The 15976-nt window shown below is 39.9% G+C and overlaps 1 protein-coding gene across 4 annotated transcripts in view; it reads left to right on the top strand.

Moving 5' to 3' along the window:
* enox2 (ecto-NOX disulfide-thiol exchanger 2) overlaps positions 1 to 15976 on the top strand; it is a 313782-nt gene that overhangs the window by 55546 nt on the left and 242260 nt on the right. For all 4 annotated transcript variants that reach the window (XM_077577812.1, XM_077577810.1, XM_077577809.1 and 1 more), the window contains one exon: positions 14491 to 14571. The gene's annotated coding sequence lies outside the window, so the exon portion shown is untranslated. The remainder of the gene's footprint in view (positions 1 to 14490; positions 14572 to 15976) is intronic.

The raw sequence follows: 15976 nt of genomic DNA, 5'->3' as shown, positions 1-15976 counted from the left end.
GAGTATGTAGTCTTCTTACATATGGTATTTTAGCATGACTTATTCAAATGATTACGATTGCTTCCGCTGATTAACATATCCTGAATATTAATGTTCCAGTTATCAACGTTTGAATGACGGTGGTTGGTTTCATTGATCAATGACTGATGAAGTGAACCTTAGAGAATCAAGTATGGTGTTTACAAAGGATGCACAATGCCAAGTATGAACTGTAAACTATTTCGTAAAATACAGATTACAGAAGTCTCTGAAAATTGAAATATTGGTTGCTTATGGACCTCCTATCTTTTGATATCGGTATCGTTCCTACTACGAAAAAAGGTAAATAATTCTGTATGTGGTCTCCTCGAGAAGCCTACTGTTTGACACAAAGTTGTCGCATTGTACCAGAGGACTTTCCTCAGGCACTTTGAACCAAAAAAGTCCTGTCTTCATCTATCATCACCAGTCAATGTCCAGGTCTACTCTTGACACACATAAAGCAAGCCCAAAAGCGTCTGTCCATGTCCTACTGCCAAGATATTGTAACAGTCTCTAGTTTCCACAGGAACAGGGCCTAGGGTCAGGATCCAGAAAGTCCTTGAATGCCTGGTTTTGATCCTAGACATTACGATTCCTGAGACAATTTTAAGGCCTTAAATCTCTATTACCTGACAGATCGAACCATTTCATTTGTAGACCTCACGGTATGATGCAGTCTCTAATCCAGACAAGAATCTGAACCGCACATCCCTGATCACCACCAACACATAACATGGGGTCGACTATATTATGTAAGGTATTTGAACAATGAATTGAACAATCAACCAGTCTTGGACTTCTTGGGACTAAACCCAAACTGATTAATCGCATCACCAATGCAAAGATTCGGTCCAGAGCTAAGAGTTATTCTCCAATAATCACTGAAGTCCAGGAGCTCGCCCTTTTAAATGGGACTCCTGCGATCTGTCACGAGCTCCAAATTGCTTTGACATAAACCCAAATTCCCTAAAAACGCACAGTGATTCCAAAACAAAGCAGACGTCCATCCATTTCTCCCCGCTGCGCTATTTCTGTCACTCACCCCCTGACGGTCCGTCTCTCTGGAGGGCTATCCACCAAAGTCGTGCTCATTGATCAGAGAGCACTGTGGAGGTAAATGGCTGTCACGGCAGATGATGGACCTTAATTCAATGCACAGTTTCTCCTGAGGCCACTCAAGCCTCCGCTTACATTGACGGATAGAAGCATGCCAGCAATCGCATTCTTGAGAAGGGGGGGGGGGGGAGATTTCGTTCCTCCCCCGGAGGAATTCAAATGCATTAACTTAGGGAAAAATAGGAAGTACAGGTATTTCCATTTGCTCTTTACTTTTACAAGCAAACTTACCAAAGCGGAACATGATCCAATCTATGATGTTTTCAATTCAATTTGACTTCTTTGCTATTGGCATTCCCAAGTATGCGTAAGCCCTGTTTTCCAGAGGTTACCATATTGGTACACAATTAAAATGTAACTTGAAATATAGCCAGCACAGTTGTATTATGGCAGCAGTTTGACCCAGGAATACATTTTATGGCCTCTTGTTGCTCAGTGGAATTCAGGAAGTTTGTACAGTAAGGCGATAGAGTAGCTACCACAATGACTTGTGGAGCAGAGCGCATGTGACGGATTGTGCGGAGGAACCACCATGCGGCTCGCAGAATCAGCTCGGCAGCCTCGGGGGGGCGTTCACATGATTGATGGAGCCCCCCCCCCCCGTCATCCCTAATCACATCCTGGAAGAGGCACTAAAAATGGGATGCAGCAGGTGCAGGAGCTATTGTACTTCCCAGTTTGGCCAATAACTTCTTATTGTCTCCATGTTGGCTTGCCCGTTGGCCTGTGTTTTTTCGCAAAAGCCTCTTTTCATATCTGGCTGCTTCTGTTCAGCGTGAAACCGAGTTTGTCGCTGGCACGTTTGTATTGCAGCTTTGAGGTTCACGCGGCGGAACGATCGCTGTTATGCGCTGACTTATCTGCTTAGACTGCAAAGTCAATTTCAGTGACACTGCGATCTGTGCGGATTTCATGTCACATTTGCGGGGAGCATATAAGATAGGGTGCAATTTCAATGCGGAAGGTGTTATTTTTGCATTATATGTGAAAGAACTTGGGTGGGTTTAGCTTTGATTTTGAGAGTGAATGTTTGTCCGCTTATGTGCCCTGTCATTGACTGACGACCAGTCCAGGGTGTATTTTGCCTTTCGATCAATCATCAAAGTCATCTGGGATAAGCTACAGCTGTTGTTGGGAATTTACACGAATTAATGAGCAGACACTGAAAATGTATTGAGTTATGTCCATTCATCCATCAAATTTCTAGACTGATTATTCTGTTGAGAGCTGCAGGGAGCTGGAGTTTATCCCAACTGACTTTCGGGCAAATGCGGATTCCGCCATGGACTGGTTACCAGTTTTTCAAAGAGCACATGTAGAGAAAAGAAACCAGTCACACTCATCTTCACACCGTTACTGAACAGGAACTGAACCCACACTGCTTTGATGGTGGGCTAGTCATTTACACATCTGCCTCACAGTTCACAGGTTTGTGAGTTTGAATCTTGGCTTTGACATGACTTCCCTGTGCCGCCAATATTAGTTTCATTGAAAACTCAAATATTGGCACTGCAAAAAATGGGCTAAGAAAATGCTGAAAGCAGTTATCTGCTTAACAGAAAAAAAATGACTTGCTAAGATTTCTTAAAACAACAAATCAAAGCTATACTCAAAACCACCCAGCAATGTCTTAAAACTAGTGTATTTATACTCAAACGAAATAGACCACAAACAGCCCATGGACCACACCTCGAGAAGCAACAGTTTACGAGACATGATTACATGTATTCGTGACAATGATATGGAAAATAAAGATGTGTTCATTGTTAATTAAAAGAGGCATCAGTGAGTAGGATGATATTTACTAGGATGACTCATGCACAATAAAAAGTAGCAGGAAAGCCTAAGTGTGACGGAGGAGTTTTATTTTCCACAAATCTTGTTGTTGCATATTTTCTCCGAGGGCAGAGAGAAAAGAGCTGTTTGGTACGCAGAGGCATTGTGTAAATGAAATTAAATCCATACAGAGGCTAGTCCATCTCTGGAGGCTTCACCCCTTAGCATGAATATTAATGGGGGCCTTTGTAATAACACCCCCGAAACGGAATTCTTATCAGCAAACACCTCCCATTCTCCGTCACGCTGCAAAAACAACAACAACTGTCCATCTACTGTTCAATCAATCAATCAATATGAAGACGCCATCATTTTGCATCACATGGACAAGAGTAGCTCAATATGAGCATTTATAAGAGAATCATAGGAGTAAGCAAAGTCTAAGTCCATTTTCTTTTCTAAACACGACAACCCTTGTTGAGGTTCACCACAAAACAATAAGCACAATTTTGTCCTTTTGACGCTTTCTGAACTGACGTAGAGCACGCCCAATAATTGTACATTATACTTTGTGTATTTCCCTAAATTCCCAAATATTTTCCTTTAACCTAGTCGTTCATTTGATATGGTCGTCAATATATTGGGTGCAAAAGGATTCTACTGATTCACTGGATATTTGAAAATATCATTTCAAATAGGTTGAAAACGAGCAAAACTATTTGATTTGACATACCAATGCGATACTAATGACAGATGTGATGTAGTTCCGTCGTAAAGTAGTGCTCACACATACGCGGTAAGCTAGCCGTGATTCCAATGTTAGCCGAACACAAATGACTTGAGGCTATTTGGTTTTTCATGGCTCAAAATGAGGCAGAGGTGGTATCATCCTGACGATGATGGGTGACTACCGATACCAAGTATCGGCATCGGTGCCAAAAACAAAGTTGCCACTAATTTTTGCCATTTTTTTAAAACTACAATCATTAAAAATTCATCCACTAGTACATATTAAATTGTAAATATAGTTCAGCGTTGTTGTAAAACAATATATTATATATTGTATATAATGTTTTTTTTTTATGACTTTGGCGATGTCTGGAGCGCACCACCTCTGGCTCACAACCAGGAAATGGGAGTGTGCAACGGTTGCTCCGTGATCTGTTTCTTCTTCGGTACATGAAAGTTTTCAAAAAAGAAAGAAAAGAAAGCTGTTTCTTCTTTGGTTGTTGCTTGTTGTTGATATAGCGCCTCCATAATGGCGCAACACTGCAACTGCAGTTAAAATGCGTTGCTGCCGAGCTCAGTGATGTGTTGAGCGATAACAGTGGTGAGCAAATTAGGTGGAGGTGGCCGCCTCTGAATTTTGTACACAGGATAACCCCTGGGCTAACCCTGATCGCCGCCAGCCTTAAAAAGTTGATGTCATCGGTAAAGTAAAAACAATGGCAGCGACACAAAGTGAAGCTTCATCACGCGATTATTTTGTCCAATAATGCGCAGACAACAACTGTGGCTACTAACTTCATTCATCATAGAAAAACAAACACAATGACACTTTACAGCACTGTGTCCTTACTCTTGTAATATTTTTAACCATTTGTTTTTATTTGTTTACTTGCCGGATGTAGCAAGGCAGCCCCAGTATGTAACCGAGCCAAACCTTAAACGGTTTGTCTGAAAAAATCTGACCTGGTGGTTTAAAAACGGTGGTTTTAATAAGTTTAAAATATTTTTAATATGGTCTGTATCAAAGATTTGCACCTATCACAGGTGGGATTTTATCCCCTTGGCACTATATCTCCATTTTGCAGCACAACGAGGGAGTGTTGTCACTCCCTCCCCCCCACACACACACGTCTTCCCTGGAGCCAACCTTTTGGTACACACATCTATGCAAACATTGGAAAGCCTCAAAAGTACAACAATCTGCTTTGTGGATTAAATGCCAAATGAAATGTGCATCATACAACTGCACTCCCGCACAGACGCGCACATCCACCACACGACAAGTGAGTAGAAAACGATCGGGTGTTGAGAGCATTAACATTTTACGTAGGCTGCGAAACATATGAGGCGCACTGGCGTGATAATAACAGGCTGTCAAGCGTGGGCACGCGTGGTGAGCGGCAGCGTGAAAAGCCAGCAAGGAACAGGAAGTTGCGTCCTTAAGAAAATGAAAGTAAGAAGTTAGTTTAACTTTGCATCTGCCATCTCTTTCTCATCAGCTTCGATGGCTTCATCCCCAATATAATCTCCTTTAAAACCATCTTTTTTCCTTTCAACGCGGGCGGCTGAGCGCTTGACTTTTTATTCTTTTTTTTTCTTACAAAATGGTGACTCGTGATGTCATCGCCCCCAGTCGACTAATTGGACCGCGTCCTCTGTGTGGCCTTTGGGGACTTAGACATAATTAAACTGGAGCGACAGAAGAAGAAGAGTCATGTTCTTGCTCGGTGGGCCTACCTTTTTAATTGGGGAGAGTGACAGGTGGAGGGCAGGCCAGAGGGTGCAAAAAACGGGTCATTTGTGGCTCTTTCACTTGTGGCGAACACTTGATTTTTGTGCTGTGCATGACTGTCAGGCAACGCTGATGTGATGGTTTTAGACTTAATTACTACAGAGGAAGTAGTAAGCTTGGAGGCTTCAAATAAAATTGGAGATATGACGGCTCTATTTTGGGGTAGATGTAACTTCTGATGGCCATAATGGTCACTGAAATAATCAGCAGAACTAGCATAGTAGCGTACTATAGAACCGGGGTAACGAACCTTTTTTAAAACTGAGTGCTGCTATTTGGGTATTGCAGGTTACCATTTTCATACACACTCCTGAAATAACGTCGTCATGGGTTAGCTAGCTAGCTAGCTGGTTAGCTTGTCGCAACGAATGCAATGTTTTGGTTGTTGTTAGATATTATTAACATTTAACTTCTTTATTTTCATATATTAACCATTGTTATACATTATTAACATCTTAATTCTTTATATTAACCATGTTGAAAGGTTTTATAGACGTGTAAAGCAAGTAGTCTTGAACTCAGTATAATTTGACCTTAAGCTGGGACATATTATTTGGTCTAGAAGTTCCTTCTCTGTGGGAAAACACATTTGGTCCTTGAGAACAGAATCTGTTTCGAACACGCACCCCTGACTCTGTTTTCGCCATCGCTCATGGAAAAGTACCCAGAGAGTATGTTTTGTCTACAAATGAAAGAGAGGCGGTCGGTTTTAACTATAAGAAGCCATTTTACACGCGGAAGAGGCACATTCGGCGCTCTGAATTCCACCTGTTAAGTGATGAATTGGAGTCTGTTACGATGTCCAGAGATCTCTGTTAGATTAAAATCATTTTTGCAAAGGTGTTTTTTCTTACATTAAATCTGTCTTCAAGTTTTGGAACACGCAAAGAGGACAAATATTTTTTATTCCTCTTCATTGTACAGTATTCACTGCTGACTTTGGAGCTATAAAGTATTAAAATATAATTTTAGAATATTGTAGTTTACAAATGGAAGTATGTTTAAAAATATATCAGTACCCTCTAGTGTCCGTTATATGATCAGGTCCAGGAAATTAGAAGAATAGAAAAAAGGAAAAATACTATATTGGAAATATAGGTCTTAATGATCTGTCTTCAATAAATAAAAAAATTAAGTTGAGTTGAGTATTATTTCCAATATTGAAAATTATTTCATCAGTCCAATCAAATTAAATCGATTGGCCAAACTGTCTGTATAACCTGAAAGTAGTACAGCAGTTATTATTGTTATATTAAAACAAATAAGTCGAATAGTAAGTAACAAACAAAAGTAACAAATAAGTCACCCTACCAACGCAGCAGTTGTGGCTAATGTCGGTTTATTTACAATGCTAAAGCTAGCTCCGAATTGCTAATGCTGCTAATTTGATGAATCTCAATCTGTATATATTTCACCATTTTTGAGTATTGTGCTTGTGCATGTTAGTGAGGGGCTATAATGCTGTTATAATGATCGAAATGTTAAACAGGGTAAAGTGTGTATTGGAGCATTTATTCCCCCTCCCAATCAAAGTTAGCAAAAACCCAATTCTCAGAAGTCTCTGAAGGATTATCCTTGTCAGTTCATGTGTGGCGTATCATCTGTCAGGTCTGGCAATCGTAAACGTTAAACCTGCTCATAATTTATGATCGCAATAAAGCAACAGTCAATTCACGCAGGAAGGTGGAAATGGTTGAAGTGTATTTTTTGATGCTGCTCTCCGGATTGGATTGTACAGCTGGTGAGTGTGTAAGCTTCCAAAAGGGCTGCACTGGTGTCTCATCAGGGCACAGCCAGCCAGATGCACCCCGAGGCTCCCCGAGGCAGATTTCAAGATGAGTACTTTGAGCCGCTATCGGAGTGGTGCGATGGTCAGAATGAGGAGATTTGCTCTATTGTTATAATCTGCATCATTAATCCACTGCTTGAAATAGAGCAGCCCCCTCAAGGCACTATTCTTTGGATCCAGTTTCTTTAGCGTGTCCTAGGGTCATGGGTGTCTGTCCTAGCTGACTTATGGTGAGCGGCGAAATACAACCTGGACTATTATTGATTGATTTGAATGATTTGGCTATTAGTGCTTGTAGCGGTGGCAATAGGACTCACAGGGAAGCGGGGTGGGTTGCTCTGTTACCCTGTGTAAATCGGTTGGAAATAAAAGGGGCATAAGATGGATCCTAGGGATAACTGCTAGGGGATGGCATGGGGACCTTTGTTGCTCCACCACTGTGGGATGTTCTAGAATAAATGGAGTGAAACATCAATGGAGGGTGGCCCATGGCTGATGACCCTTCAGCTGCCCCGCTGGCATGGCTAGAGGTGCAACAGGCAGAAAATCCCTGTAGGTAGCCTGTGCCTTTAACACCTGACTAAAGGCATTAACATTACAACCCATTTTTCCTCTAATAACATGAATTTGTTACCATAATTTTTTATTTTTATTTTTTATTTCCTATGGCATTCACACCCAGCCATTTTCACTGAAGCAACCCCCTTCGCTCCCGGCTGTTTTACTGGATTTTGACAGATTTTGCAAAGCCCACTAAATATTCTGTTCTATTGCTATAAAAACATGGAACCTACCAAAAGAAATATTAGAGTCTCTTAGAATATAGCTTTTATATATATATATATATATATATATATATATATATATATATATATATATAGAGAGAGAGAGAGAGAGAGAGAGTTTCATCAATATTCACATTCCTGGTGAAAACACTGTCAAAAAGAACTTGTTGCAACATGGCCTTGGTTGATCTCTTATGCTCTGCTGCCACCTGCTGGCTGTTTTTTTGTAATAACTACTATTGCTTTAAGCCACCTCTTCATGTCAGAAGCTGCATCAAAGCCTTCTCTATGCTCTTGCATAAAAAAACTTTTATTTTTTAAAACAACAACGTTTTGGGGGGGGGGGATGATAAAGTATTAAAAAACATATTTACACGTTTTTGGGTTTGAATGAGTTAAGGGGTCGAGTTGATACTTACGTTGGACTGATATTTCTCCCCTATCAAGGATGCCTGTACAAAAATCAGATTTACTCAAGCGACGTTGGCATGAGTGCAATTCTAAAAGATGGAGGAGAAAGCCACACATCTGCTTTCAAAGCACACAATGCCGCAGACATTTGGAATGAACACGCATCCTCGCACACACCTGTTCGCACCTCCGTCCATGTCGAAATGAGCGACAGGAGGGAAAACAATGATAACATACGGTGCTGTGAATATCGCGCTTCTGCTAAATTGGCAGGTGCATTTCCTTTTGCTGTTGTTCTGGAAGTCGCCCAAACGACAAACAACAGCAGTCATTCATCACGCCGGTATACAGTGTAAGCACTCGGTCAAAATTTATCATGCCTGCTAATACACACACATTACGTTCAAGGACTCCAGCCTGATATAACACACGTGTAAAGCATATTAATGTGGCGAGATAAAGGGGGACATAAATCTGCCTGACTGTATTGCATGTGCGCTCACATTGATGCTTCACAGAGAATCTTTGAATGGTCTTTTGAAGAGATTTTCCTTATGTGGAGGATGTCATCATTCTGTATGTAGTTTTTGCTACCACTTTTCAAAGTGGGTGCGATATTGTACAGATGTAAGTATGTAAATGAGGAACATCTCTAATGTCAATGTTAAAACGCGACTGACGCTTCAACTCAAGATGAAATCAATCGCAGTGAGCATAATTATCATATTTGTGATCAAAGAAATGCGAAAGTGACTCGCTAAGTGTCACAAGTCAAAACATTAGGTACAGTCAAACCACTAATGTTCCGTAATAGAAAAAAGTTTATACGTTAGATTTAAAAAGATTGCAAACAAGGTTATTTTACAAAATAATAATAATAACAAAATCTACATTTTTTGTTAAATTGAATATTAGTGGGAAATTATTAGAGTAGTACAAACCTATTTAAAAAACGATTTAGAAAATAGCTTAAAATTTCCCAAATATTTGGTAATAAATGCAACTATATTCGATGGGGGGGGGGGGGGGGAACATATTGTATAGAGAAAATAATTAAAAAAAATATTACACAAGTCCATACTGGAAGAAAAAAAAAAAACCTAAAATATAATATCCAGTACACTTTGCAATATTGTGTGAGCCACGGACAAATTCAAATTCCCCAAAAATTGAACAGTAACCAATACAAAATAATACAAAAGATGTTTCTGCACCGTGCTGTGTAACAAATATGTTGCCTGGTAAAGATAATTTTGTATACCAATAACAAACTGTATCCCGGATTCATGGAATTTTCTCTCAAGGATGACATAACAGCAAAATGACTGTTGTTGCGTTACCATCTGTGATGCTACATTTACTGTAGACTAGCAACAGAGCTAACTATATAACGTATAACCGAGAAAGTTTGATATTGATTCGTATAGTAGCGCCATCTTTGCAAAGTTCATAAGCAAACTATACTTCAAGCGTGTGACATAAGATGAGTTGAGCAGAATCATCAGAAAAAGTGAAAAATTCCTCCGAATCGAATGACTGGGAACTAGCTCTCAAAATGAACGATTTCCCGGTATGACCTGTTTAACCTGCCTGTGTTCTACTTAGATAAAATCAAATTCAGTGAAAAGCTGCCTTGCATTTTTTGGCATAACCCTGCAACCAAGCAACAAAAGGCACCGCTCACCTCAAATCACTTGGCAGTATTAAAAATGACCAAGGAAAGTCAGCTCACGTTCAGGGTTCTAATGGAGGGAGATACTCCATCGTGATATATGTGACTCCATTCATCTTGGCCAGGCGACATCGCATGACCACTGCCGTGAGGAACGGAGCGGGAGCCGCACTAATTCCCCTTGCCTTGGATTAGTCTCCGCTAACTTTACCAGAAGCAATCTATACCTCTCACCCCAGCGTCTGCTTGGGCCTCAGCCTGCATTCTTATCATCAGTGATGGAGCACCTCGTCCCATCTGATGAGAGGCGATGTGGAAAAGAGCTCCTGATGATTCCATGCGGAGAGGACGTGTGACTTGATTAAGTGCAGTCTGGGAACTCGATGCACTTTATTAATTATTGCTGCATTTTGCTCAGCCAAGACTTAGACATTTGCTTGATGAGGCAAAAGACTGTAGTTCAATGCGCTTTCCACAACGGGTTTAAATGTTCTCACGAGAAACTCGGAATTGTTCATAAAATGCTTGCTTTGTATTTTAGTCTTTGAATTGATTAAATTGTATCTTGGACTTGTATGTATCATTTGACATCATTTCTGCGCTTATTTCTAGTATGTCTTGGCTACTTTAGCAGTTTTTTTGGGGGGCTAATTGTGGCCAATAAATTCAACCTGGCTTACGCTAATGATGATAGTATGCTAACGGACTAGCGCTAGCGAGCTAACGATAGTACACTACTATTTCTAAAAAGCATTGTAAATGCTAACAGGAGTGCAAATGATTGCAATTTAAATATGTTACCTCATAGAGATCCTGATGTCACGTGACTTTCTCTGAACCCCCTTACAACGGCGTGGCGGGCGAAAACTAGCGACGCTGCTAATGTGGAATTGCCTCCTCTGTGAATGCTTTCAAATCGGATCATAGAACTTTGTAAAATCCTGATTTATTTAACTCTTTGACTGCCAGACGTTTTCAGAAAAGGGATGCCGTGGGTGCCAGCCGATTTAAGCATTTTGACTGATCTTTCAAGGTTCACAGAAAATTTTGTGTTTGGACTATGGAAACACACATACTACCAAATGAAAGATTGGACTCTCATCTTTCATCAGAAAGTTTGTTTCTACCTTATTCCGTTTTTCAGTAATCAACAATAGAAAATGGTTAGTTTCACCCAAATGCTCTGTTTTGAAACAAACGTCTTTTTTTTTTCTCCCCAAAAACAAACGTCTTTTAACGTCTTTGGCACTTCTGCGTAGGATTTTACTAAACGTCATTAAACGTTTTTGGCAGTCAAAGAGTTATCCTTTACGTGTGGTTAAAATGCCATCGATGTTGGCAGTTTCTCGCAAGTCTTGGCCGTGTTATTTATGTACGTTAGCAACTTAGCAGCTGCTAAATCGGCCACGGCAACCGTCATTTATACCATGAAAAAAATCTTCTTTATGGTGTTGGTCAGTTATTAAATTCAACTGTGTAATATCTATTAAACCGAAGCAGGACAAATGAACAAAACAGATTATTACCCCCACATTCTGCGTGTGGTAAGAGTTAGCATATGCTGATTTAGCCACCATGTACAAAGTTCCTCTTTTGGTAGCCTGGAACATGCTTTATCCTTTTTTTGCCTCTTCACGTTGTGGCAGCTGGTCCACAACGTTTGGCAATCATTGTTCAAGTGTGGCGTTTGCCGTTTACTCATAGTGGCAGACACGTTTTCTATGCTGCCAAAATGGTTGCACGGCCATTTTGGGACACGTCACGTCAACGCCAGGATCTCTATTGACTGCATGTACTAGAGAAGAGTAAATACCTTCTTCCAATAGTTACAACCGCAACTCTTCAGGCTGGCTTTTGATAGTCTTACAGGGAGTGACGTAGCGATAGCGGTAGCGTCAATCATTAGCGTCCCCATGCAACACGCACATTGGTTCCACTATTAAACAAATCGAAACAACAAAATTCTAACAAACGCATAAAATAATTCTTAGTATTTATGATACAATCAAACTAAATGTAGCCTATTTAATTTTAAAGCTGACTCTAATGGCAGCTACATTAATCAGTCAAATCTTTTCACATGCTTTCGTTTAGACACCTGGGTTTGTTTTTTTGGAGGGGACTACATAGGGATCATCTGACCACCTCGTTCTATCCATCTTTTGTAAAAGGCGCTGTTTGTAGGGACCCACTGGTCTGTTTATAATTCCTCTTGTTCAGCGAGGATGGCACTCTAACCATCTGACAGCAAGGTGACGGCACGCATTTGTTTAGCTAATGAGTCCCTGGCGACATGTTTAAATGCGTGACGGGCAGCAGGCGCTTTCATCCGCTCAAGAAATCAACAACCCTGAGAAAGTTGCCGGCACAGCTGGCAGGAGCTGCATCACAATGCAAGGTTAAAGTCCCAGATGTGACCAGTTTGTGTATGCAATAACAAAGTCTGGGATGATTTTTGTAGTACAAGAAAATTTTGTATTTTATGGAAAATCAAATCCATGATGGGGAAAAAGGAAAAAAAAGGTAATTGATGTCAAGGAAGTATGTTAACTTATTCACTGCCATTGACAGCTATAGACGTCAAAAATTCCTTTGAACTATTTCTATTAGTTTAACTTTTTTTTCTTCCAATTTTTGTTAACAAGAGTATGAAAACCTAGATTTTTAGTACAGATATAAAATTTGTGATTAACTCTTTGACTGCCAAAAACGTTAAATAACGTTTAGTAAAACCATAGGGAGGAGTGCCAAAGACGTTAAAAGACGTTTGTTTCAAAACAGAGGTGAAACTAACCATTTTCTATTGTTGATTACTGAAAAACGGAATAAGGTAGAAACAAGCTTTTTTTTCTGATGAAAGATGAGAGTCCAATCGTTCATTTGGTAGTATGTGTGTTTCCATAGTCCAAACACATTATTTTCTGTGGACCTTGAAAGATCAGTCAAAATGCTTAAATCGGCTGGCACCCACGACATCCCTTTTCTCAAAACGTCTGGCAGTCAAAGAGTTAAAGTATTTCATGTTCGTATGATAAATCTATAGTATCACTATTTTCATACTGGTAACCTTACATGAATCCCAACTCAGCATATTATACAACTTTTCGAGTGTTTAACTCAGTGGTGTCCAAAGTCGGTCCTCGAGGGCCGGTAGTCCTGCAGGTTTTTGAGGTTTCCCTGCTCCAACGCACCTGTTCCAATCAACAGGGTCGTTATCAGGCTTATGCAGAGCTTGCTGATGAGCTTCAGCTGTGTTGGAGAAAGGAGACATCCAAAACCTGCAGGACTACCGGCCCTCGAGGACCGACTTTGGACACCACTGGTAACTGGAGGTTCCACTGTATCAGAATAATAATAATAATAATTATTATTATTATTAAAGTGCCCCGGTTGCTCAGACCATGCAGAAGTGATGTGAGTTCATGTGTTTTTAATATGCAACTAATTAAAATGTTCCTAACCTCCAGAGAAGCATGAGTTGGCATTTACTACAAAACGTATTATATTATTTTAATGATATGGCAATTATGGTGTAACACCCACCACAAGAAACTAATGTCAGCAAGTCTTTCATGAGAAACAAGCATGGCACCAGTTATTTCTAGGGCAATGCTGAAGACTGCTTCTTGCATCCCTGGCATCACATGACATCTTATTTATGTAGCTTGTGCAGGATGACAAAGAAAAGTGAGTGCTTGGTCCTTGGATCTTTGAAAGAAAAGAATATCATGTTGTTCCATTAATAGCATGAAAGTGAGTGAAGGTGCTCTGCTGGCAACCACTGCTTTCCGGCACTTGAATCAGCTCTAATTTGAACTTGTTGCACAATGCCATTAAAAACTCAATGAGCTTTCTCTGTCGTTGACTTTATTCTACAGTAAATGATTTTTTTTTCTTTCTTGGCTAATACAGAAACCTTCCAACCCAGCAGGCAGTGCACTGCCAAAAAATATTATCATGGCGGCTATTACGAGTTATAATTTGATTTTCAGCGTTATCCACAATATAAGTTACTTTGGCAATGCAATTATTCATTGTGTGAATTATTATGTATTATTATACAGTATTTGCTAACAGCATTAGCTGGGTGGGTCTCACAAACATTAAAAATATATATTTACAATGAGTGAGCAGTACGTCTTTTGTTTGTTTTCTTGACGTTGTTTGTTTTTGCGCTGACATTTATTTTATTTGACTATTTTATTTTGTGAGAGAAAATAATGCATAAAAAAAAATATTGAGTCAACATTACATTTCAATTCTGGTGTCTAAGTGGTTCGTCTTTTTAATCTGGGATATTACATGTCTTGACTTGTTTTGATTATATTGAGTTTTATTCCATGTGTGCCTTTTTTTAATGTCTTGTCTCGCTTGTTACGTTTTTGTTTCAACCTGTTAGCCTCAGCCCGGTCCCTCGTGCCAACCAATCAGCTCGCTCCATTCACTCCAAGTGTCGCTGGTTGTCTTCTGTGCTGATGTGGTGAGTTTATTCCTGATTTTGGTTTGTTACTTTTGACTTTCTTTTTTTTTTTTTGTGTGTATGGTTTGTTTGGCTCTTGTTTTTTTTTGGTGTGTGTGTGGTTTGTTAGTTTATTTAGAAATGCATTGCCTCCACTGCTTCCCTTTTACTTGGGTCCTCCATCAGCACAAAACCTTCAGTTTGTGACTAAATAAATAAATAAATAAAACATTTGTGATTATATTGCACTTTTAATCTTGCACACCGGAGTCCAATAATGCACACAACGAAAGTAAGTTTTTTTTCATTATTGTATTAGTTTTTATGTAAAATGCAATTTCACAGAGGAAACAATCACATTAAACCTTTTTAATATCACAGGGACAAAATCACACGTGTACAAATACATAAATTGGTAATTGCAACAGACTTTTCATCTTGCGTACCCCCAAGCGTTCATAGCGAACCGGATCAATACCATCAGGCCTCAGGTTGCCCACTGCTAGTATTGATTGCCGTTTGATGAATAATTCCATGTGTAAGCATTAATGTTGAGTCATTATTTTTCATCAAAGATGGATAATGCGTTTGCAAGTTCTGAGCTTTTCTTACAACATGAGAGCATTTTTTTTGTTGCATCACTCCACTGTATCGGACTGACCAGCGTGAACGATCATGCAATCAACTGTTTTCTTTGGAATCAGCCCGTTTTTTTTTTTTTTTTTTTTTCCAAATGGAAAGAAACAAGCCTGTGGGCAATCAAACGTTCATCAGGGCCTCTCACCTTGAATTCAAACTGCCTGATGTGAGCTCGGAGAGCGCTTTACTTGCTTTCGCTAATGATGTTTCTGTGTATTTGTACCCAAATTAGTTTTCACAAATAATCGCTTCCACTAATTAAAGTAGTCCTGCTGCTCGCCAGATGTAACATTGATGAAACCTTTAACGTACATGTACACAGCATAACGGCGCTTCACGTGTGCTCTCTGCAGTCCACTCTATTCACGACTACTCGTCGTAAAAGCAGGCGGAATTGCCTGCCGTCGAGTTCCAGTCGGCTACTATGAAGGGAGAATGCGGTGATCGTTTTCATGCTTTGCGCAGATGCTCCGAGCCAAGCATAAATAATTCATTGTTTCCAACAGACAACAATGAATACCAATCGTTTCATATTGCCCGGCCGCGAGTCATCAAGGCCGAGTTGGACGCCCGAGGTTCTTAACTTTACAGGTGCAAATATGTCAACAATATTAACCAGCTGACATCCTGGTGAGGCTTTTTAAAATGAATGAGGAAGTGTGTAAAATTATCACCATCTGGTTTGAATGAAGTCCAACATAATAGGGCATATAAATATTAGGGATGTAACAATCACGGCAATATTGTGATATCGCGATATTAAAATTGCTATAATATCGTCGCCGTC

Source organism: Vanacampus margaritifer, chromosome 10 (assembly GCF_051991255.1).
Source record: "Vanacampus margaritifer isolate UIUO_Vmar chromosome 10, RoL_Vmar_1.0, whole genome shotgun sequence".
In the NCBI taxonomy this organism is placed as follows: Eukaryota; Metazoa; Chordata; class Actinopteri; order Syngnathiformes; family Syngnathidae; genus Vanacampus; species Vanacampus margaritifer.
The sequence above is the reverse complement of the archived record's forward strand: the minus strand, read 5'-3'. Positions and strand labels throughout refer to the sequence as shown.